Consider the following 26,957-nt stretch of genomic DNA (forward strand, 5'->3'; position numbering starts at 1 on the left):
GTGAAGAAAAGACATATTTCACTGACAATTGTTTCGTCGTTGTCTTCGTCGTGGTTAAATGTGCGTGAATTAAAATAGCGTTGCTTAAGAAAATATATCAGATACTGTACGTTTTTTGCCAATTTTACGTCGTTTCGCAGTTGTGTTGAGTTTTTTCACCCTCGTACGGGTTTTCTTCCTCTTATTCTTCGAAGATTTCGTCTTCTTTTTTGTCTTGATTTTCGATAAACTTTTCTTATTCGAGCGACGACGTTTAACGATGCGCGTGTCAAGCCCGGCAAAGGGGAAATGAGCTACGCGTATTTTCGCATCCGATTTATATCCCGAACCTTTCATGAGGCTAGTTATTTTTTCTTTAGCCTGTCTTTTGAGATTGTTACGCGATTCTTTAAAACGATGTTTGGCCGCTACCTTGAACGGTGTATTGTTTTCTACATCATCGATTACATTAACGCCCGCGCGTAAAGCTTCTTTACCCACAGCCCTCGCAGCAACACCTAGATAAGGCAGCACGCGTCTGAATAAGCCTCCGAGAAAACTCCCGATACCGTGCCCTCGTTGATAGGGCGATCCGGCGAAAACTCGTGGAATTCCACCACCGCGAGCTCCTCCGTTCTGTAATTCGTCGTAATACGTCGAATAATAATCCATCAATAGAGAAAGAACGAACAAATTTTCTTTTCTTTTCTTTACTTTTTGCCGTTTTCTCCGTCATATACGCCGAGTATTCTTACGATATCTAATCGATACGTCTAAAGTGCAATGTCACCGTCAGAGTCCCGAATTCGAATGGTATACTTTGACCCAGCTGATCTCTTATATCTATTTCGATCGTACGGAAACACGTTTGACGCAGCGTGATGTATTGAGAGGGTGAGAAATGTCTTATTTGAGTTGATGCGAACGCGTAATCATTTCGCGAGTCGAGCGCGACTATTCGAAGAAGGGGAGATTGTACATCGCCGGTAATATAAGGTTCGCAAATATCACAAAGACAAAGAGCTTGTCGGGAATACCTCGTGACAAACTACCTGGTTCGTCACCTATTAACATACGCGAGTCCCTGAGCTCGTAAAATAGCAGTGAATGCATCTCTTCATCATAAATCCATGTTGGTAAAACGTCAGGTATAACGGAACTACTTTCGATTTTAACGAGCTGTTCGTTGTTATTGTGCATTTTGATACCGATTTCATTATAAAACCACGTGGGCAACGGAGTTGGTACAGTGGGTTCACTATCGAGTTGAACAAGGTCTCTACGGTTGATGTAAATATCAAAGCCGAGTATGCGGTGAAGTTTGTCGGAAAAATTTACATAATGCGTCATACTACAATTTTTTTCTTCGCAGTCAAGTTTCATGAAAACTTTACCTCCCATGAAGTTGACAAAATGCCAAACGATATGCGAATCGACAGATTTAGCAGCGTGATTCACACACGCTATAATATCGCGCATACTTGAGTAAATACCCGCGGGTACCTGAGATTTCATAGCCTTACCCGTCTTATCGCGTTCGTTAATATCGATGAATCTGATTAATACTTCATTATCCCGTATATGTAAAAAACTACACGGAAACTGAATCTCAGTGAGCGCCACTTCCCAACGTCCGTGTAATTCTATACGCTGGGGTAATTCAGTGGTGAAACACGTGGTTGTATTTTCCGGAAAGTAACGCATGCTACTATTGCTCGGAAGAATCATGTAAAATTCTTCTCCCCTCATTTTGACTCAAAGATCTTAAACTCGATGCGGGAATCCAAGAGTCGAATTTAGAGGGATAACCTTGCCAACTAACTAATATTTGTTTATTGTTACCGCGTCCTCTGCTCTTTATTACCCGATCGACGATAAATTCTTCCTCTTGTAAATCTTTATTGACCGGAGTTAATTCTTGTTCGTAAAAAATTCCGTCTATATCCTCGCCTGTTAAATCGCTTAGTTCGTATACGAGGGGTTTCCTCCATTCGAGAACGCGGTGAATTCGAAATATTTCTTCGCTCCACTTTGCCTCGTATCCTTTCTCAAACACTACTTTTGCCCTACACGCACGAGTTCGCCCACGTTATATTTAGCCTTCTGCTTAGCGTCGCAATTCTTTTTCATCTTCTCTTTGTTGTCCTTCCATCGACGATTTATATTTTCACACGCGATACGAGCATTTTCCCGCGTAACGACTGCGGGTTGCATTTTAATAGATGTATGACGAGTATGGTTGTAAGCGTGAACGATATCCTGTAAAACATCGATGTAGCGTCGCATATTTTTATGTGTAAAATATCGCCACATCCGTTCCTTGAGCGTTCTATTAAATCGCTTCACTACAGCTGCTTTAACATCGGGATTACGGGCTACGCGAAAACGAATGTCTTTTTCTTTTAAAAATTTCTGTACAGGCTGGGCTATAAATTCTTTACCTTTATCCGTCTGCAGGTAAACAGGTTGACGTTTTTTGTTTCTCAAAAGTACACGTTGAAAGGCTTTTGTCACACAGGTAGCTGTTTTGTCGCGTAATGGTTCTACCCAAACGAATTTACTAAGGACATCGATAATTATCAATAAATAAGAATATCCGTCATTATAGCTCTTGAGATTACGAAGATCGATCAAATCTGCCTCCCATAAATCGTCGATATTTGTTACATTATAATGTAAACGTGGAAATTTTCGACGTACTGGTCGATGCAGTGTATACGCATCTTGCGATTTAAGCCATTCAATGACATCGGTACGCGTAAAATTTGGTTTAGCAGCTCGAGATAAATTCTCCGTCGCGGAATAGCCGGCATAGTGCGAGGGAACGTAATACAATTTTTCGAGTTCCATTATTTGAGTGAGCTCCAATGGAATATACCTTTCTTTTTCTTAGGCGAAGTATCCGGCACTAATGTTTTATTATCGTCGCTGTCGTCAGTGGCGGATAAAAACACCGTGTCTCCTTCGGTTACGTTTAACTCCCGACCGTATGACTTTGAACGCGACAGTGAAGTTTTCGGGGTGGAGCTTCCACGTGGCAGGGTTTTTTTAATACGCAAAGATCTACGAGTAATCGTAGTCAATAAATCGCGATTCCCTATAAGACTGGAGGGAGTACCTATGTCTTGCAGTAATTGAGCAAACTGAATTCTCCCGATAGCTTTCACCGTTTTTCTCTCATGTACCGCGTCGTTTATAAGATCGCTAATATTCGACCCCGCTACAACATCACCGTCTATAGTCACGAGTCCGCGTCTATCCCAGCTAATCTTCGATGACTGAATATTTAGCAAAAATTTCAATAACGCGTTTGCTTTAAAACGATAAGTTTGCGGCACACTGCTGAATATTTCTTTGATCTTTTCCGCAGATTGAGCGCGTTTTTTCCCGAAACTACTCTCGCTAACGGTACCATCACTGCTGATTGAAGTATTTCTATGAGATTGTATTTCCATAAGGTCGTTATCAACGGACAAATCGATATCTTTATTTTGATCGCCTTCGCCTCCGTCGCTGTCAACATTATTTGTGTCGTCGACGTTACCACGTGTATCCTCGCGCGAGTCATTGCGTAAACGTTTTTTCGCTTCTCGAACAAAGTGAAGATAACGCTGAAGTACTTCTTTATACAATTTCCATCTTTCGCCTTCATCTAGAGGAGTCGCGAGGTTAAGAATATGCCACATTTCCGCGTCGAGTCGCGATAAGGGTGTTCCTGGAGTCCGTACGGTGTTATTATTATTATTATCATTTTCCCCGTCAGATATCGTATTTTTTTTCTTCGACGAGTTATCCAGGGTTATTGTCGTTCTTGTTATTTCCGGTTGTAGCTGTTGATGCTGCATTTGTCGCATTCTTTCGAGATTTTCCGTAGAAATCAGCACCATTTTTTTTGCTCTTTCCATTATTCCGTACAGCGAACAAACGCGTCTGTTTTATTCTTTTCGAACCCCGGATGTAATATTTGCAAGCTTTTTTTCACTCACCGATAAACCGGGATAATAAAGCGCCGAGCAAAGGAGCGATAAGATAGGGTAAAAACCCATCTCGCTGTACTAGTAGATTTCTCTTAGTTTTCCAGTTGTCGCGTTTTAGAGCGATGCGCCGAAGAATAGATTTATGCTTGGCTAATCGCGTCTTTTCGTGATTCTTGAGCTCTACGTTACCCTCAAGCGTATTATAAATACACTCTTGAATGCACTTAATGAGATTATTGTCGGCAGAACGTAAGAACGATGATCTTTGATTTTTTTTCAGATAACATAGAGTTTTTAAAAGACAGGCGTTTCTCTCGCCGATGGAACGTCTGGCAATCTTTATCGCGTTGTCGGGTGAATTTTTTGACGTCATCGACGTCTTTTTTTGTTGTCTTTTCCCGCGTGTTACCATTACGCTAAAATTTTGCTACTGAAAAGATACGCGTGCAAGCGCTCTCCTTTTATACGTCCTTCGCTACTGTTCTACTGATCGATCTACGAGGAACGTACACGTAATGCATCGTATCGTTGGGAAAGATACACGTACGAAATCGATATTCGTCTGGAGTCGATTGTTTCAGATCGAGCAATAAATACCCGTGAGGTCGCGAAGTAGCGTCGTGGTATGCTTCTTCTAGAAATTTTGGATCGTCGGGACATACTTGACGAGCGAGATGACGAATTTGAGCGCGATCGCGCGGATTTTTGAAAATTACTATATAATTAGCGTTGAGAGATATATCGCGTTGTCCGCGGCCTTGGTGGAAAAGATTTTGCGAGATGAGTATAACGTTGAGATTCTTATGATGACTTCCTTTGGTAAACAGATCGATGATAGCGTCACACGATGACGATTCCCTCATAAGATCGTCAATTATCACTAATTTTGGAGATAGCGGATCGTTGGAATAATCTTCCGGTCGCGGTAACCCCTCGTGAAATTCGATTGTATTTTTCTTTATTTTTAGCAAAGTATTATCATAGCCGCTCTTGTGTACATTGTTTTTTTCTTCTTCATTATTTTCGTATCACATTGCAGACGTTGATACGCATCTTGCCATTCGGCGTAATAAAATAAAATTCTCTCGAATCGATCTTCGCACATGGCGGATAAATATCGAAGAAAAGTTTTTACAAAAATCGTTTTTCCGCATCCCGTAGGTCCGCAGACGATCGACGTCCAGGAATGTTTCCAGCGCACGTCCATTTCGCGAAATGAACTCGGTTTTACGCGTGAGTTCATAAATAAAAAAGGTAACGAGTAACTTAATATCAATAACTCGCGTATAAAAATACGCACGCGCATTGAATATTTTTAATATATATCTCGAGTCGGAAATAAGCTTATTAGCGTCCCGCAGAGGCCCCACCGCGGCGGCCGCATGCTCGCGCTAGCGATCTCGTGCGCATCGTACCAGCTGACGAGCCGATGCGCGTCGCGGTGCCAGCTGACGAGCCGATGCGTGTCGCGGTGCGCTGCTAATTAGCGTATTCGTAGAATGCTCGCGACAGCGTGTATCTCCAGCGCTAACAACGATGATAGGCTACGTACGTGACTGAGAGAATCTCGCGAGAAGAAAATTCGTACTTTGATTTTTACTAAAAACGTAATTTTTTTTAAAAGAAAAATATTTTTTTTTTTTAGTCAAGTAGGTTTTCGAGAAGAGGTAAATAATTTTTTGATGAAAAGAACTTTTGTGAAACTTTTATTATTAGACTTTATTTCACGGAAAAAAATTTACTTAGTTTAAAAAATAAATTATAAAGTCATAAATGTTTTAATTTTACATTTTATTTACTTTTCTCCTTATTGGTTACATTTATTTTGCTCGATTTTATCTAACAATAGTAAAATTTATATTAAGAGAATTTTTCGGGGAAAGAAGGTTCTTCAGGAGAAAGGATAAAATAATCTCTAATGAAACAAATTTTAAGAAAAAATTTTATTTAATCTTCTTACATTGTAAAAAAATACTTTGTACGTTTAAAATCCTAATAATAAAATTAAAAAAGTTTTATTTCACATTTTTTATTTTACAATTTTTCACTTATTAAATATAATTAAAATTTTTCTGTCATTACAAATATTTTTTCTAATTAAGATATATCCATAATTTATATTCTATCCTATTCTGCACTATAATATATCCTTTACTTTTCAAAAATTTATATTATTTTTACAAGACAATTTTACAATTACTTATCTATTTTATTATATCTACATTTTGCTGTATAAATCGAAAAACCCGCGAAGATGGAAGAGAGAAGCGATCGTGTAGAATTATTATATTTCGTTTTTAAACAGTTAAATATCCATAGGGGAGGGAACAACGATTGTTAATAAATCTACGCTTTAATAGCACAGGCGCACATATTTTTATTTCATCACGAGTTATTATTTCGTGAAACGCTGTACGCCGAATGGCTCTGAATCGCAGATTTATTGACGTTTCCGGAGTTATTTCTTTTTCCTCGTTTTCTCCTAACTCTCTTTCCTGCTGCACACTTTCTCTTTGTATTAATAATTCCCTAATACTATTAAAATTAATTAAACGAGAATTTTCAAAGTTTAGGGTTATACCCTTCACTTTGCAAACTTCGTGCATCTGACCATCTGATGTGTGAACCACATACGCGTAAAATTTTGGACCGCCGGACACAAACGACTCTATATAACTAGCGAGCCCATAGCTTTCAAGTTCGTTAGTCATATCGCCTAAAAAATTACCCATGGGTGATTCGTACTCGTGTGGATCAGCGCTGCTTACATATATACAAGAATCAGTATCATAATACAAAACGCGCCTATCTAATTTTTCTAAGTATTCATACAATTTTAATCTCGCTTGCGCCGTCGTGTAAGCTGCTATTACAACATTTGTAAGATGCGATGGTGAGATCGCCTCCTCGCGTAATCGAGTCGAGACATATATCACTTCGTCGTTTACCGGTAATATATCTGTTATTTCGTACTGAGGGTTCGCGAGTAAATTAATCAAACGTTGTTGCGTGTTAACAATTTCCGTCTTTGGTAAATTCGAACGTTGTCCGAATTTTCCCCAGAAAGAATTTAAGCATAATTTTGCGACCGAGCGTAGACCGGAGTTTTGTGCGATGTTGTGCTTTTCAAGAACGATACCTTCTCTCTCCTCGTACTCACGAAGATAACGCTCTTTAGCATTTTCATCCACGCATTCGTTCGGCCATCCACTAGCCTCCTGTTTTAACTGTAAAAATGTATTTATATAACCGGTAAATAAATCCCCTTGATGCATAGAAGGATCGTACCGAGTGACATTGTACTGCCATATCTCGTTAACCCCTGTTACAAAATATCCTTTTTCAATTGCTTTTTGTAGTTCGCACGATATCCATGTACCCTCGAATTCGCGCTCAGAAGGAATATGAGTGCACTCGGTGTGCGAAAATGTCTCGCTACAAGTGCGGCATAACGCGAATAACAATTTACCCTGTACCCGATACGGTAATACAGGATGAAAGAGATCTTACGGAGGGAGTATTTTACAACGTATGATTCCTTCAAGTGACTCGAAATTATACCCCGGTGCCGTTCCAATTATTGCTACGCATTCCTCGCCAACGTATACTGTTGGATGTCCAATCGGGAAGACGCCTGTTTTTAATACATACGGATACAATGAACACACATCCACGTACTGTATTTTCTCGCTCTCTGTAATCTCATATCGGGTTACAATATTTCCCGTGCGTCCACCGTAGAAGGCCTGACGAGGATCGAGCGGTTCGTTTTCTACCGCGGGATGTTGTTGTAAATATCCCCGCATTTCGTCATTTTCCCGCACTTCGCGATCAAAATCACACTCCCATTTCTCCGTCACCCTGTATTTCCGTCTTCGAAGACGAAACGTCGTTGCGATGGTGTGTTCGTATCGTAAATAGATTGTATCAACGCGATCCGACGAAAGCGATTTATCGCGATTAATTTGAAAACAGCGCGGACACCCATGCCAGTAACATCCATGAAAGTGGAACACGTGATGTATGATAGTAGCGTTTTCCACTGACTCGTAATAACCGTCGACGCGAATGCCATCGGGCAGACGATATTCCCGGCTTCGTCCTGCATGAATAATGTGATGACCGAGTTCACGCTCAATCCACAGCAGCCATTGTAGCGCCTTACGCGATTGCATATTCATACTCCTATAACTCCCTGTAGGAATGATACCTATCTCTCTATCGCGCAGAAAATTTTTTCTAAAAACTTTCATGCAAGTAAAGGCAATAGTGGTGCATTCTTCGAAGGGACACACCTTTCCGCGTAGAAGAAAAATCTTCCTAAAAGCCATACAAGCTAGCCTAAGAATATCTACATCTTTGCGACAATATTGTAATATTTCTCTTTGAAAATCGAACACATAGTTCTCACGGGTCATCTCGGCATGCCACGCGAGAAATTTTTCACGTTCTCTTGTTCTCATGGAATCGGGCGAATAATAGTATACTTCGGGTAGTGGTCCGACATACGATTGATTATCGATAGTATTAAATAAATGTGGAAAAATTCCTTTACCCGAAGTGTCCGTCAGACCGAAGGCCTTAGGTAAATCGGATAGGCGCATCGGCATGTAATTAATACTATCAATAAATTTCGTATGTCCTACCGTTAGTACAACTATTTTTGTACCGTTTAAAATTACCTGAGGTACTAATGATGTTCGATTTTCAACGATATATTGCAAAATAAATTGTGCATCAAACGATTTGGCATTATGCGCGATACAAATTAGTCGCTTAAAATATTTCAAAGGGCGCGTCACGAAATCTACGAATTCCTGCACCGGGTTACGACGAAATATATATTCGCGAACTCCACACCATCGACATCTCACCGACGTTTCGTTTATATCGGCACACGACACACAAATTTGTTGTGCAACACAAAGTGTAGGCACATGAATTTTTACACTGTCAGTACCTTGGAGCGTTTGATCCTGTCGCGTCTCAAAATCGTAAAATATAAATGCTACGCGATTTCTTTTATCACGTGTACGTTCACACGGTCCCTCGTTTCCGCAATGTTGCAACTCTCCATTATCATCGATAAGATCGGTATTAGAAGTGGTGGTTTCGTTATCAGGAGGGATAGGAAGCATGTAACAAAGGTGATTTAAAGGTTGGAGAGAACGACACACGTTACAGTAACTCGCGCCGCATTCGTGATGTTTATTTTTATGGATTAAGCAACCGCATTCGTTGCAAAATTGTACAATTTCACAAATACTCCGTCGTGATTTTCCATCGTACGATTTTTGAGTGCGGTGACGCTCCAAGCATGCACGGCTAAAAAATTCACGTCTACAAATTTCACATCTAATAGGCTCCTCGTTAGTCAACTCACACGACGGAACGGCATTACAACGAGGGCATTTATTAGAGCATCGATGTCCACCCCTATCGATGCGATAACTTATGTTACAGGGAACGCAGTAATCTCTACCCCCAGAGGCGGCTCTTAAATTTAACATTACATCATAATGTTTAATATTATTATGGTATATTATATTTAAGCGAGAGTTCGTTTCGCGATGAAGATTGGCTAGAAATTCGACTCCGTCGTATAACGGTTTACCGCCCCGACCAAAAGTATCGCCATTATATATTACTATGGCGATATTATCCGCGGCGAAATATTGCTGAAAGCGTTCGATTTCGGGAATTCCACAGCCTTCCTCCGGAATCGCGATACCGACATCGCTCATTAGTTGCAACGCTAATTCTCGTTGTAACACGGAGTTTTGTCTTCTCACTGCATTCCATTTTTCGTGCAAATGTCCCATGCGTAAATTTCCACGCTCGTTGAAAATTTGCGCAGCTACAAGTGCACGAGGAAGACATAAATTATCTGCGTTAGAAATTGTTAAAATAGAACGCTTAGCAATAACTTCACGGGTAGATGCGTTAACATTCCGTCTGCGTCCCGCAGGGGGTGTGACTCTAAAAACGCGAATGTTAAAATCTTGCGTCATATCGAGCCCACCGGAACTCTGCGATAACGAGCTTACAAGTCCCCAAATATTTTCATGTGTCAAATCGCACGAAGGTCGGAATGATATACCGGCTGGACCACGGATTAAATTCTCGGAGTCAAAAGAAAGCCCTATGTAATTGCCCACTTCACACGACTGTATTGCGTATGTGTGGAGTTCGCGAAATGCGCTTTCTAGCCACTCGTAAACGTTCTCGCCCTCGGGTACCGGTCGTATATGAAAAGTCGCCTCTCTTCCCTCTATTCCGAAATTTCTAAAACGTCGCGCGTTTTCCGCTAATAATACAATATATCTAAAATTATAATTTACCCGACGAGCTATTTCTTCTTCTGCTTCCTGTGTTGCCTCGTCGTCTTCTTCTTCTTCTTCCTCCTCTCTCAAATTTTCACGATTGGTGACAGGGAGATTGAGAGATTCCTCGTTGGCTTCTTGCCGTTGTTCCACGCTCCGTCCCCTACCTATTTGCACTGAGAAAAAGATTAAAAATGATTTATTTAAAATAAAAATTCAATAAAGTAATGTTTTACACTCTCGTATTGGAGTTTTATGAAGAGATGTTAAAATTCTAGCAATGACTCACACTTATCCTTTGTTTTTTCTCTCTTTTTCCAATGAGTCTTTATGGTTACACCGGAGAGAACGAAACACGCGGATCGATAATTGGAGAGTAAGAAAATTCTAATAAAATTTTATTTAATTAAAATAAAATTTAATCAAGAAAGAGATAATTAGTTAAATTATGTAAAGTCATTACCTTCCGCTCCTATTTCTTCCTCTCCCTCCTGAACTTCCTCTTCTTCTTCTTCTTCTTCGCCTCCTTCTTCTCCTTCTTCTTCTTCCTCCTCATCTTTTTCTTCTTCTTCGCCCCCTTCTTCTCCTTCTTCTTCTTCCTCCTCCTCATCTTCTTCTTCTTTTTCATCTTCTTCCTCTTCTCTTTCATTCTCAGAAGAAGAAATTGCATCTTGCTCATTTTCTTGTTGTTGTGAAAAAATAGTAACTTCGTCGAAGGGACTTACTTCACGAGGAGTTTGCTCACGTGGTTCTTCCGTGACATTTTCCTCACTATTCGGTTCATCCTCGGTTAAATCAATAACCGGATGTTCGATCTCTGGATTCGAAATGATACGCGCTCATCCTGAAACATCCAATATTTAAAAATTTCTTAATAAGAATATGATACTTTACTTTCTACCGAGGTTTAAGTTTATATTAAATACTTACGAGAGGGTCCTGCCTCGGGCGAAGTATCCGCTTGACGTCTTCTATCACGAACTAGTGATAACCGTAAATCTACTCGACGATTCTCTATTACTCGCGGAGGCGCACGAAATTGACCAACTTCAGCGATTAGCCCGAGATGAGTGTTACGTTGCTTGATGTCTAGAAAATTATTAATTTTTATAATTAAATTTGCTCTATAATTGCTTGTATAATAGAAAAAAATAAAAAACTTACCATTTTCAACGCTCCTCGAAAGAAAACGTTGATGAAGAGAAGAAATTCTATGTGTTCTCCCACATCTTCTTCGCTATCACCAAAATATCGTCGCGCTTCTATCACTTCCCCGGCAATGTACAAAAGTTCACGAATATTGACAAAATGTCCTAGACGGAATTAAACCGCGAGCACTACGCTAGGACACTCACCCGCGAATTTTCCAAAAATATGGTAATTCGTTTCATCGATGTTCGATAACTTCGACAAAAATTTCCCCATATTTTTTCCGCACAAACTCTGCGAAAGCAAAATACAGCTCTCGATGACATTTCTAAGATTTGACATAATTAAATTTTTTTACACTCACGCACACGTTGGAAAACACAAGTAATTCGTTAGCGTAAACTCGAAATTGATTTTTACTAACGCTTAAACTCGTATTTATACCCGTTTTATAAAAACGCCTCTTTCTAAGAAGGAGATTTGGAAAAAATTTCTCAATCTCCTATTGGACAAGATTATTTTACAAAAATATCCCCTGAAAGACTTTCGGGGGAAAATCATAAATATCAGGAACAGATAATTTTATGTATCGCCCTTTTTTATGTGTCGTTCTTTATTTATACTGGACCGCCAAAAAATAAGTCGAAAAGTCCTGAACAATTTTTTTTCTAGAACACTTAATAATGGAGTAATAATTCAGTAAAGTAACAGTCAAACAGCGCCGAACTTTATCCTGGCGCACTCAGTGAGAGTGAGTCGCACAGTGTGCGTGAGTACATATTACCAGGATTTACTGAATTATTACTCCATTATTAAGTGAATTATTACTCCAATACTGAATTATTACTAAATAATTACTCCATTATTAAATGTTCTAAAAAAAGTTTTTATAAAAAATTGTTCAGGACTTTTCGATTTATTTTTTGGTAAGGAATAACGCTATGTACTTAGTGGGCGGTCTTTAAGTGACACCCAAAATATATCTCTTTCTAAAAGAATTAATTACAGAAAATCATAACTTCTAAACAGTTGCAGTTGTCATATTTTTTAGCACTGCCATATTTAATTGTAAGCTTCTGCTTCAACGCCGTTCAAACTCGTTAACCGGCCAAAAATTGACGTTCACAATAAACGCCGTTCAACTGAGTTGAACTTTTACTAAAAACTTGGTGAAACGCAAAATGTCATTGATCGGAGTTTAAACTTGGTTTAAATTTTGAACCATGTTGGAGGAATCGGGCATTAGTCTTACTGCATTGACAAGATGATCCGTACATAATTATCTGTTAGAATATGTATCGTTTATTAGACGGACTCATCTATTATTGAGGAGATATGATTTGTCGGATCGGGCATTTGATAATATTTGCGCAATTGCATACGATTATGAATTAGCGGGAAAGCTTACAGGTTTTGGACCTGAATATGTATACATTCTGCCACCACCAAGCTTTACAAACGACGAAATCATGTAAGTTTCGACGCAATTAAGGGATCAGAATTTCACCGTTATAAATACTACCATCAATTGTGATGGAGTAAGAATTGATAATTAATTCTGTTATAATGATCGATTATGTATAAATGACTAAATAATAATAAATAATTAAAATGTAAAAAATGTTCAAAAACAAGGTTACTAACTTAATTACTGTGGTATTTTAAATATGATGAAGTATGATGAAACAATATACAATTTTGTTTCATATACAATTTTGTTTAATATAAATATATATATTCTATTGCTTAAAGTTCGTCATTTTTTAATCATTGTCGTATTAAATTATGAAAAGTGAAAAATCATTGAATATTTTTCTTGTAAAATATATGAAAAATATTAGTTTTTTTCATATCTATTTTATCTTACTTCAAAAATACATGATGAAAATGCTTTAAGAATATAGGCTGTAATAAATATAATCTCGAAGATTCTTTCGATTTGTAATTATAATAGATTATAAGTTAACAGATATACAGAGTATTTTCGATCCCATGAGTACATTTCGTAATTTGTGACTGAAAAATAAATCGAAAAGTTTTGAATTATATTTCTTTCTGCAAAGCTTAAAAAAATTATCAAATAAAAATTATTTTTCAGTGTTTTTCATCAGGCAGACATATGTCTATGAGTTGATAATGAACGTGATATAGTCACATATCATTCGTCATATGAACTTCGTCTGCCTAAAGACGCTGTTTAATATCGCGGCTACGCGGAGCGAGATTTGGTGCGCGGGCGCGTGAGACAAAGAGGCGAGTCAAGAAGAGGAAGATCACGGCACAAAGCACAAAGAACAAAAGAAAATTCAAAGTTAACAGTGTATTTACAAGGAACTGAAAAGTGTGTACACTATTTACAAGGTGCATGCGCCATGCACATGAAGATGTCACGAGTGTAATGAGCAATGATTGCAGGAAGTGCAAATCAAGCGAAATCGATTGTTCGTGAAAAAGAGTGAAGCGATTGCGAAAACGTTCGGTCTGAGTGCGCGAGCGACTGCGAGACGAGTGCGGTAATTGGCGCCAGACAAACAGTTCTATCCCGCCGACCTTCGAGAAGGTTCCGAGACGAAACCACCGAATTTGTGTCTTCGTCACATAAGGATATGGAATCTTCTCGAGTGTCGGAGGACAAAACTGTTTGTTGTCACCGTTTTATTATTTTTCTCACGGGACGGTTACCCGTGAGAGTTCGAACGGCGACGATGTTTCGAACGAGAAACGCGTGCTGTGGCGTGAAGTGGCGGGGCGCGCCGAAATGCGATTGGCGCACAGGCGAGTAGCGCAAATCGCCGCGCCAAATTTAAGCGAGCTAATTGCTGCAATTAACTATGCGCTCGGCGCAAAGCGTGAACGCATCTGCGATGCAATCACACACCTCTCTCTCTCTCTCTCTCTCTCTCTCTCTCTCTCTCTCTCTCTCTCTCCAATCCGCAACAGACGCAGACTGGTTATATGATTTTTATTTAATAATTTTTTTAAGCATCAGAAAATCTTTTCAGAATCTTTCATTTTTTATCAGGCAATAACTCAATATAATTTGTGGGCGCAAATTATGAAACAAATAGGACACATAGATTCTTGTGATTAATTAACACATGGTCTACATTTAATTATGTTGAATAAATTATAAAACAAGTGTAAATAAGTTATACGTGCATTTACTAAAATAACTAAACAAAACATTTTCGGCATATTTTATCAGTATTGAATACTAGTGGGGTACTAGTGGGATGTAAAAAATCTAATTATTTTCATAAACAACTAAAAATATTTACATACTTTTTCACTGTTGATATCATTATTTAAAGTGTCTTAAATAGAAAAACGACAATTGTAATAGATACAATAAATTATTTGTATTGGTAATTAACATACGAATTAATATATTATTAAATGGATAGATGTTAGAAGCATTATTTATCTTTTGCCTAAGAATATCTATAACGTGATGTAATGTAATTGATAACGTGGAAAATGTCTAATTTACTACTACGTAAAACAATTATAATAATTATTCCAATTGGATTTGCTCAATATGTAGTGCAGCCTGAAAAAAGATGTTCATTTGTATTCCACTTATATGTATATATATATAATCCTTAAAAACTTACCTTTTCAAAAAAAAAAGGTAAAAAAGGCGCCAAGTACACGCGCTGCTAAATTTTAACACTAACTTTAGAATATTGTTTAATTTAGCAGTGCCAAGATTTGTTTTAATTAAAATTTTTTAATTTTTTTTATTTGTATTAATTTTTAATTTTTGTACGATTCTATACGGATTTGCAACTTCAAGCGCATCGAAGTTCAGCTCATATCACCGGGTGCTTCAGAAGCGAGGTCTATAATTATACGACTCTATATGGGTTTGCAACTTTAATTTTTCATTGGTACAAGTTTCTACTTTCACTTGGTGCAATTTTTTGATATCATTATTTTTTTTAGTACGATGGAGTTTGCAACTTTTATTTTTCACTGGCGCGCGTGTACTTGGCTCCTTTTTTACCTTTTTTTTGAAAAAATAAGTTTTTAGGGATTATATCATTCTTTTTTGTAGTATATGTTAAATTTTTATTGTAAAATAGTAGCGTAACAATAAATAGATCTCGTCTCTGTCTTCTTTATAGGGCGACAATAATATTGAACAAAGATATGCGATTAAATTTTGCGTTAAATTGAAAGAGAAGCCAGAAAAATAAGCGATACAGTTAAAAAAAGCATTTGGTGATCATGTTTTATCATGTGTTTAAGTTTTTCGGTTACAACAAATAATTTTGGAAAACTGCGAAACTGTTGAAAATAAATTTTGATAATGAACCGTGCGCTAGTAAAAACCTAAGCACGTGAAAAAGCATAATCAAATTTTTTTTTTAACTTTCCATAACAATCCGTGGCGTTCTCTTTTAATTTAAAACAAAACTTATTAATCGCATATATTTGTTCAATATAGTGTTACCCCATAATGAAAACGATGACGAGATCTAATAATATATTATAAATTTTCTGTACTAGTAGTTATATAAGAGAACATAGCTAGAATATATATCTTCTGGTAAGAGGGAGCAGATAGATAAAGCATGAGATTCACTTTAGAGAATTTCTGATTTTCGAATACTCTCATACCACATATATGTGATATACTATATTTTTTCTTAATAACAACCACATTTCTTCATAAGTATGTAATTATTGATATAAAATAAGAATTAATAAAAGCTAATATGTAATAAATAACGTAAAAAGAAGTCATAAGAAATATGCATTTTTAACAACTCAGAGCATTCATAATAATGCTATGAGTTCTTAAATTTTTATGACTTATTTCTTTATATTATTTATCATTATTAGCTTCACTTTCTTATTTTATCAACAATTATATATTATAAAAGAAATAATAGTAGGATGGTAGCGCAATAGGAAAGTAACAATTATTATGGAAGAAATATGGTAGCGTAGAAATAAGAAAGTTATTATGAAAGAAATATATCACATATATGTTGTATTGCATATCACATGTATGTAATATATATTGCAAAATTCTACTATTTCTTTCATAAATATATATTTCTACTTTGTTACGCTACAGTCCTATTATTTCTTTCATTACAATAACTACTTCTTTGTTACGCTATCATGTTAACAACTTATTACAATACGAAAGAAATAGTAGGATAGTAGCGTAACAAGAAAGTAATTGCAAATATATAAATATATATTAGGAAAAATTAGCAGAATCTACAGTTTGCAATACAATACTGCATACATGTGAAATACATGTAAAATGCAATAGCACATATATATGATATATATTTTTTTCACAACTTTCCTGTTTTACCACCATTTTACTATTTTTTCATAAGTATGTAATTGTTGGTATAAAACAAAGAAGTAAATAAAAGCTAATATGCATTTTTAATAGCTTATAGCACGTATAATAGTGCTATAAATGTTGGAACAAGTTTGTAATTTACCGCGCGATCTCAGCGCACCTCACTTCCGCACGCACGCGACCTAGGTTACGTATCGATATATATCGATACAGCTCACCTCTCAGATATATTCTTTGTGCAATAAAACGATCTCAAGTTCTTCAATAATAAAATCTATATTATTTCTCGTACATCCTGTGTGGAATTAATTTGCGCCAGCCAGATCCTAACAGGTTATGGGCCCAGGCAAATTATACGAGAAACATTTTCGGTGAAAAGTGACTCGTTGATCTGAGATTATTTTTGCAAGCTGACCGATTAAGGTTATCTCCCTGCCTCGTGCAATAGTGGAATATATAACAGAGTAATAAAAAAAAAATGGAAAACGAGCTAACGAGAGTAACAAAGCTCAAAAATAGCGACAATTGGGGCATCTGGAAATTCCAGGTAAGAGTGCTCCTCAATTCGCACGGAGTATTAAAAATCGCGTTAGGAACGGACGCAACACCAGCGGCTCCCGCTGAAGGAGCGAGCGAGGCTACGCACACCGCACACACGAAGAGCCTTGCGGCCTGGGAAAAGGCCGATGCGATGGCACAGAAGATAATTGTGACAACCATAGCGGATCAGTCAACACTTCACATAATCAACTGCGGGACGGCAGCGGAAATGTGGCTGAAACTCACCTCGATCTACGAGCAAAAGTTAGAAGCGAGCGTGCACATGTTGCAGCAGAACTGGTACAACGCAACTAAGAAAGGTTCAGATGACATCGCAACACACATTGCCAAGCTGGAGGATATCGCACACAGATTGAAGCTAATGGGTGAGCAAATCGCAGACTCAATAATTATTATTAAAGTTCTCATGACCTTACCCGCAAGCTATAGACACTTCGTCAGCGCATGGGAGTCAGCGCCAGCGGGAGAGCGCACACTGGAAAACCTGAAAGCTAGGCTCATGACAGAGGAATCGAGAAATACGTCGCAAAAGAGCAAAAATGGAAACGCTCTCTCGTGCAATGCACAGCGTGGAAAGTCGAAGCGAGGCAGCGGCAGAGGCAATACGTCAAGAGCATCAACAAAGCCAAAAAAGTGCTATGTATGCGGAGAAGCTGGACATTGGGCCAGAGAGTGCTCGCAGCGAAAAGGAGATGACATTCGAGAAGGACCCAAAGGAGGCAACAGCGCCCCAGTTAAAAAGCTGCACGGCGAGGGACTAGTGAGCGAGGCTCTCACATCAGAATCCTCACAACAGGTTAGTGACGCAGGCTGGTTTCTTGACTCCGGAGCCAGCGATCACATGTCTAACCGAGTAGACTGGTATGCTACGTATGAGGCTTTCGACACGCCAACACCGGTGCGTATTGGCGATGGAGGCTGCATCGAAGCCCGTGGGAAAGGAAGCATCAATGTCAACATGTTCAATGGAGAGAACTGGAAAGAAAATCACCTCGTCGATGTACTACACGTGCCAAAATTAAAATATAATTTGTTTTCAGTCGGCGCAGCACTGGACAAAGGTTTTGAGATGCAGTCGACAAATATGACATGCGAACTGGTCAAAGATGGACGCGTCGTAGCAACAGGAGTACGCCGAGGAAAAATGTACGTGATGCAATTCAAGGTCGTTAAGCCGAAAATGTCGAGAGGGAGACAGAGCCCACCGGAAGCGCTCATAACCTCAACGAGCACACTGAAGGATTGGCACGAAAAGTTAGCCCACCAAAATTTCAGGCACGTAAGACAGATCCTCGACAGATTTCAAATACCAGTAAAAGGTAAGAAAAATCCATTCTGCGAAGCATGTACTATCGGGAGGATGCACCGACTTCCCTTTCCGGAAAGCAACTCGAGAACGCAGAGCATCGGCGAAATAATACATGCGGACCTCTGCGGCCCCATGCCGACAAAATTCCTCGGAGGCTCAAGATACTATCTTTTGTTAAAGGACGATTACTCGCACTACCGCACAACGTATTTCATCGAGAGTAAAGCGGAGACGTCAGACCGCGTCGAAAACTTCCTCAAGAAGGCTGAAAAACAATGCCCGGGAGGAATGCGAGTTCTCCGGACCGATAATGGACTCGAATTCGTTAACGACGAGATGAAACAGTTAACGAACTCGGGATAAGGCATCAGCGAACGATAACATACACGCCGGAGCAAAACGGTTCCGCGGAAAGGGATAACCGCACTCTAAAGGAAGCAGCGCGTACACTGATGCTCAGCGGAGGATTCAGAGCAGAATTTTGGGCGGAAGCAATCAACACGGCGGTTAACACGCTGAATCGGACCGGAACGAGCAGCATTAAGAGAGTCACTCCGTTGGAATTCTGGTTCCAGCGAAAACCGGACATAAAAGACTTGCATATATTTGGTAAAGAGGTCTTTGTACACATACCGAAAGAAAAACGTCGAGCGTTAGATGCAAAGGCAAGAAAAGGGTACTTCATCGGTTACGGAGATGAAACCAAGGGATACCGCGTGTGGTTTCCTGACGACAGCAAAATCGAGACGGCAAGAGACATCGTTTTTTCTGGAAAAATCAACCAAACGATCGCACCGAGGGAAGGCGACGATGACGAGGGTGTGGCTTGCCGAGGAGCACACTCTGAGCGAGTGCAAAGACTCGGATATCGACGACGAGCCGATAGAAAACGTCGAAGAACACGGAAGGTGAACCGCAGGTGGACGAAATAGCACCTAGACAGGGTGCACCGGATGTCGACGCCGGGCCTGGAGAAGCAGCGGGAGGAATAGACGCCAACAACGAGGGAAATCAGCTACAAAATGAAGGCTACCAACTCCGAGACAGAAGGACATTGAGACTTCCAGAAAGGTACCGCGATTTCATAGACAATCTATTTCTAGCCGAGAATCAGGAGCCTCTTTCGTACCGAGAAACCATGCAAAGCGGAGAGACAGCGCAATGGACGAGGAGTTCAAATCACTCACAAAGAATCAAGCATGGGAATTGGTTGAAACACCAACAAACGCGAGAATAATAGACTGCAGGTGGACGTATAAACTGAAACGAGACGCAGACGGTAATGTACAGCGACATAAAGCGAGATTAGTTGCGCGAGGATTCAGACAGAGAGAGGGAATCGACTATCAGGAGCCTCACAGCCCTGTGGTCCGATTTGACTCGATCCAAGCTATTCTCGCTGTTGCATCGTGTGAGCGCATGCAGATAAAGCAGTTCGACGTGAAAACAGCCTTGCTATACGGCGACATCGAAGAAATTATCCACATGCAGCAGCCAGAAGGGTACGATGATGGATCCGGAAAAGTCTGCAAATTGAAACGAAGTCTGTACGGACTAAGACAATCCTCCCGTTGTTGGAACCGAAGATTCACCGAGTTCTTAAGGAGATTCAATCTGAACGCAACGAGTGCAGACTCGTGCGTATTCACACGCCAGAATCAAAACCAAAACCTAATTCTGGCAATTTACATAGACGACAGACTGGTCGTGGCACAGGACCGATCTCTGATCGATACACTTCTTGGAGAGCTCGAAAATGAATTTGAAATAACACACAACGACGCAAATTTATTTTTAGGTATGCACATAGAGCGAGAGGCTGACGGGTCGATTTTTTTACACCAAGAAGCATACGCGAGAAGAGTCCTGAAACGATTCAGAGTAGAGGAAGCTAATCCAGTGGCCATCCCCGCGGATCCAAACCAACAATTGTGCCCACTCGCGCAAGCGGGAGACCAGGAGGTTGTTACCACAGCACCGTATCGTGAGGCTATCGGAAGCCTCATGTATTTATCGATAGCTACGAGGCCCGATATCACATTCGCAATAAATCAAGCAAGCAGATACTTGGAGAAGCCGACGACAACTCACTGGAAGGCCGTTAAAAGAGTTCTGAAGTATCTGAAGGGCACAATAAACCATGGGCTTCAATTCAAATGCGACCAGAAGAAGGAACTGCTAGCGTACAGTGACGCGGACTACGCGGGAGATCTACAAACACGACGATCGACGACAGGATACGTTATGAGGTTCGCGTCCGGAACAATATCGTGGAATTCGCAGAGATAACAGGTAGTCGCACTGTCAATTACGGATGTAGAATACATGGCCGCATGTCAGACCGCAAAGGAAATAGTCTGGATGAAAAGACTAATCAAAGAGCTGCTGAATGTCGAAGAAGTTCAGACAACACTATTTATGGACAACCAGAGTGCAATAAGTCTTATAAAGAATCCCGTGTTCCATAAGAGAGTCAAGCACATCGACGTGCGTTTTCACTATATACGAGAAAGATACGCTCAGAAGGATTTCGTATTAGAATACATAGCATCAAAGGAACAACACGGAGACATATTGACAAAGCCGTTATCGCGGCAGCAACATATGTATCACCGAGAGGCGCTCGGGGTCCACGAGAAGCAACATCTCGGTCAAAAAAACTAAGAAGAACAAAGACAGAAGCGGTAAAACCAAAGCGGGAATGTTGGAACAAGTTTGTAATTTACCGCGCGATCTCAGCGCACCTCACTTCCGTACGCACGCGACCTAGGTTACGTATCGATATATATCGATACAGCTCAGCTCTCAGATATATTCTTTATGCAATAAAACGATCTCAAGTTCTTCAATAATAAAATCTGTATTATTTCTCGTACATCCTGTGTGGAATTAATTTGTGCCAGCCAGATCCTAACAATAAATTATCAAATTTTTATGACTTTTTCTTTACAATATTGACTTTTATTCACTTCCTTATTTTATATGAACAATTTTTTTATACCATTACAATGAATTTTTTATTTATTCTTTCAATCATCAAATTAATCAAATTTAACCTACGCGTGTGATCAAAACTGACCTACGCGCGTCAAAACTGACAGATAACCTAATAATAACCTAACATTTAAGGAGATCAAGGCGCGACATCAACGCAATCTAACATTGACTGCTCGAACAGTACATTTTGTCACGCACATGCGCATTGAGAAGGTCGACGACGTCGATGACCAAAACTTGAACCAACAATTTTTTAATAAAACAAACTTTGCATTGTAATATCTCCGTTTATATAACACGTAGAGCAAAAATAAAGACATTTTCTTTATATAATTGAAACCCAAGCTATCGATTAAACCTATCAAGAATTCGATTAGTCCAGCTGTTCTATGAGATCTGATAATATCAGATACTCTCAAAAGTCCGACTCGCGTATAGATATGGGCGCCCATGGGGGGGGGGGGAGGGCAAGAAAGGGCATATGCCCCCCCCTGGATTTTAATATTTTAATTTTTTCAATTTAGAATGATTTTATAATTGTCAACCAAATAATTTTTTTTTTGTTTGAAATTTATAACATAAATATATATCGAAATAGTAAATAGTGCCTATAAGAGCTAATACTGGGTGTTCGTGTGTGTAAAATAATTTTTATTGTTACAATCTCCAGCCCATGCGAACTGCGCGCCACAATATTCGTCAGTCTTGAAACACAGTCCTTACATGAAGCCGGTGGATTGATATATGATTAATTAAATTAACGAGCAATTTAATAGTTTTTGATGCTAACAAGCATATCTATAAGATCCCCCCTTTCCCGAATCCCAGAAAAAACTGTAAAAAATTTATTGTTAAAAATAACTTAATTTTTAAAAATAACAATTTTTTCGAGTCTAATACTTGTCAATTTATTGAAATTTATATATCTCAATATAATAAATCAATTAAAAATAAAAATCTGCGTAAAAGCGTAAATATATTTCTTTAAAAATAATATATGTATATATATAAGTTATTCGCGCGTTGAGTTGTAAATCTATTGATTTTTTCTTATTTGTAATAACATCACTAAATAATTTTGATTTCATTGCTTCTTTATGCCGTTTCGTTTGAGAATGTTTTTTAGTACTATTGTGAAGATTTTTATATTTGATGAAAGTTCTATTGATAAATGCCCCTTGCCCCTTGAACTCATCGTTTTATACTAAGTCTAAAGAGTACAATGTACGCATAAAGCACCTTTTAATTAACTGCTTCCTTTTTTAGACCGAGAGAACTCATTGGTATTTTGTCTTCTGGAAGTCGATAGCTTTTTTTACGGGAACCTCGAATTTGAAACAGTAGAGCGTCGAGAACGATCGTCATTCGTTTCATCGTTGCTTCTATATAGCATTTTGATGAAACATTTTAGTCGTTCCTACACAGTGACAGTGTTCACTTTAACTCTTTTAGGAGTCTCAAATTCGATATTATTCCGTGCCTCTGTATATATAAATTCGGCTTTGTGCAACTTTACATTAGACTTTCATTACTACATTTTTCATGCAATAAAAATAGTGGCACTCTATAAATCACAAAAGTGTATTTGTATGTAATATGTAATATCAGTAATATGTAAGTATATACAAGTTTGTATACTTGTTATTACCTGTATAGACATTTACTTAGAATTTATATATATGTTACAGTAAATGTGTTAATTCGGTGGATGTATGCACTTACTAGTCAATGTATATACCTACTAATTTTATAAGTAAATGTACTCACAAGCAACGAAATTTAAACTTTTACCTTTTACTAGTAGAAGCATACATTTTCTACTACAATGTGTTGTAGCATAAATGTATACATTGTCTAGTGAATAAATACATTTGCTGGTAGATATTTTTATACTTATTGTTAGTTGACACTTTTGCTAAAATCTTACCTGAATGCATACATTGACTAGTAAATCTATACACTTGCTAAATTTTACGCTTTTACTTACATATACATATAGTCTTACTTTTTTTGAGAGAAAAATTTATATGCTGTAAAGTAATCCCTATTTGCAGATCAGAAATCATTATGGATATAAGAAAGTTTTTTCAAACAAAAAGGCCAGCAGAAAATAAAACTGAATTACCATCACCTAAGAAATCTCATGGCTGTGGCATGAAAAATGATGATAACAGAAGTGATAGACACAAATCATCGAACGAGAACATCGTTGTCAAAGAAAAAAAAACCCAGGATATTTTTGTAACGCCTTGTACAACTCTTAAATCCGAGCATCTTACATCTGAATCTGAATTATTGCATGATATTGGTAACTACATTGAAATCAATAATACTTTAAGACTTAACGACGCAGAAAAATATGATTTATTGACCAATCCTTGGAATCCCGATAAAACATATAATTTCAAGGATGATTTAGGAGAAGACCAAAAAAGATGTTTTCGTTAGAATGGTTACACCAATATCCGTGGTTAGCATACTCCAAAAAACTAAAAGGTGCTTTATGCGTACATTGTGTACTCTTTAGACCTAGTATAAAACGAGGAGTTCAAGGGGCATTTATCAATAGAGCTTTCATCAAATATAAAGATCTTCACGATAGTGCTAAAAAACATTCTCAACGGAATGGCATAAAGAAGCAATAATGAAATCAAAATTATTTAGTGATGTTATTAGAAATAAGAAAAAATCAGTAGATTTACAACTCAACGACGCGAATAACGAGTTAGTTATGAAAAATAGAGATAAACTGCGTCCAATAATATCGAGTATTGTTTTTTGTGGCACTCACGATCTAGCACTGCGCGGAAAACAGTCAGACTCGGGAAATTTCCAAGATCTATTGAAATTCAGAGTTGAGGCAGGTGATAGGATTTTGAAAGAACATTTTAAAACTTTTACAGGAAAAACAAAATACACTTCGCATCGAATACAAATTGAATTACTTAATATCTGTGGACTTACGTAAAAACATTATTGAAAAGATTAATAACGAAAACACCATTGCATTTTCACTGCTCGCGGATGAAACTGCAGATATTTCAGGAATCGAGCAGCTGTCGATAGGGGTCAGATTTATAGAAAAGAACAATGATGGCGTTTCAACCAGGATATGCGAGGAGTTTCTCGGTTTTGTTCCTCTAAAAAAACTTAATGCAGAGCACATTGCATCAGAAATTCTGTCATTTTGCGAGAGGAATGATATAAATATGTCAAAATTAGTAGGTTTAGGTTTCGATGGATTCTCAACAATGGCTGGTACTGAAGGCGGCGTTCAAAGACTAATTCGAGATAAACACAATAAAGCATTATTTTTTCATTGTTCTTCTCATAGACTTAATCTCGTGGTGAATGATCTAAATATTGTACGTGATGTTCAAAATACTGTTGGTACTATAAAAGAACTAATCAAATTTTTTCGTGAAAGTACTCTTCGAAGGAATTTAATTCGTAACATTCCTATGTTATGTGAGACACGATGGTCCGCAAAATACAAGAGCATTAGAGTGTTTTCTGAAAATTTTATTGAAATTAAAAAGGTTCTCGATTCTTTACCTACTAACACTGAAGTCAACCGTGCTACTAGAGCTCGAGCACAGCAACTGTCAAGTGCTACGTTAGAAACTTTTTTTATAGTATGTATGCATATTATTGCAAAATACTCTGCAATGCTTGAACCTGTGACTAATGCTCTTCAAGGTATTTCTGTGGACATGATTTCAGTTCAAAAACATGTAAATATTTTACTACATACATTCAAAAGACATAGAGAGTCTGATTTAGATAGCACTTTTGAGATTATATTTAAAAGTGCAACAGCAATTGCTCAACATTTTGAAGTAGATTTAAAAATTCCAAGGATGGTTGGTAAACAAACATATCGTGCAAATTATAATGCCAACTCTGTTATGGATTATTACAAAAAGTCTATTTTCATACCTTATCTCGATTCTCTCTTAAGTTCATTAAATAACAGATTTTCTTCTCAAAATAATGCTGCGTTTTTGCTTTACAATTTGCATCCATACTATCTCAGAAAAAGGAATCAGAAAGAATATATGGACACAATTAAAATAATTAATGACTTCTATCACATAAAAAACTTTGATGAAGAAGCTGAAATATGGTACAGTTATTGGAATAATAATGACATCGTTATAACAGATGAGACATTAATACTCGACTTATTGCAACACTGCCAATTTTTTAAAGCAATAGCACAAGCAATGGAGATTTTAATTTGCCTTCCCCCTACTACTTGCACAATTGAAAGATCATTTAGCACTTTGAGACGGGTAAAAACTTGGCTCAGATCTACGATGAGTGAAGATTGTTTGGATGGTCTATGCATGTTAAGCATCCATCGGGCATTTGTTTTTAGTAATAAGGAAAACTTTGTAGAGAGCGTATTAAATGTATTTTCAAAAAATCCAAGAAATTTGAAATTTGCTTTTTCTGAATAATTATTTTTCATAGTTTTATTCATACCAAATAAAGTATGTATCTTATTTTTGTAATTCTTAGTCCTTCTACTTGAACCTTAGTCCTACACACTTGAACAAAAATGGTGTGTGTGTGTATGTATGTGTGTGCGTGTGCGTGTGTGTGTGTACACAATACACACACGCGCGCGCGCGCACCACACCTAAGTATATGTACACTCTGCCCCCCCTAGAAAAAAGTTATAAGGACGCCCATGCGTATAGATACACGGAGTGCCTCGCGGTCGCTGCACATAGGCTCGCTACGCGTGGTCTTGGCGCGAGACACTACCGTGTCTCTTGATATATATACGAGGGCAGTTCGATAAGTCAGTGACTTTTACAAGATATGGCACTCAAATCGCAATCTAATTTTATTTCTAATATTTACCATCTTATTTAAGTATACACACCAAGTTTCAAGTAGATCTGTCAAATAGAAATTTTTTGACAGCGTTCTAAAGCGGATAAGTTTGTGTTTTTTGCTAAAATGGAAAAAAGTGAATTTCGTGTGCTAATAAAACATTACTTTTTGCGTGGAAAAACCATTAAGAAAACTGAAGAAAAGCTAAAAAAGTATTATGGGGACTCTGCTCCGTCGCATGGAATGGTTCACAAGTGGTTCACTGAATTTCGTTGTGGTCGTACAAGCACGAATGATGCTGAGCGCCCGGGACGTCCGAATGAGGTCACAACTGAAGAAACAGTCAATAAAATCCATGATATTGTATTGGACGACCGTCGAGTGAAGATACGCGAGATAGCCAAGATGGTAAACATCTCAAACGAACGTGTTTTTAATATCTTGCATAAACATTTGGGCATGAAGAAGCTGTCGGCCAGATGGGTGCC

At 38.2% G+C, this 26,957-nt stretch overlaps 1 protein-coding gene and 1 pseudogene across 1 annotated transcript in view; both read right to left on the bottom strand.

Annotated features, from left to right (window-relative positions):
* Window positions 1-26,957, bottom strand: part of LOC145944770 (uncharacterized) — a 255,432-nt gene that overhangs the window by 87,767 nt on the left and 140,708 nt on the right. The window lies entirely within an intron of this gene.
* Window positions 740-1,777, bottom strand: LOC145944714 (uncharacterized; annotated as a pseudogene).

The sequence above is a fragment of the Prenolepis imparis genome, unplaced genomic scaffold (assembly GCF_030444845.1).
Source record: "Prenolepis imparis isolate NDT839.2.m4 unplaced genomic scaffold, iyPreImpa1.0 SCAF_13, whole genome shotgun sequence".
Taxonomy (NCBI): Eukaryota; Metazoa; Arthropoda; class Insecta; order Hymenoptera; family Formicidae; genus Prenolepis; species Prenolepis imparis.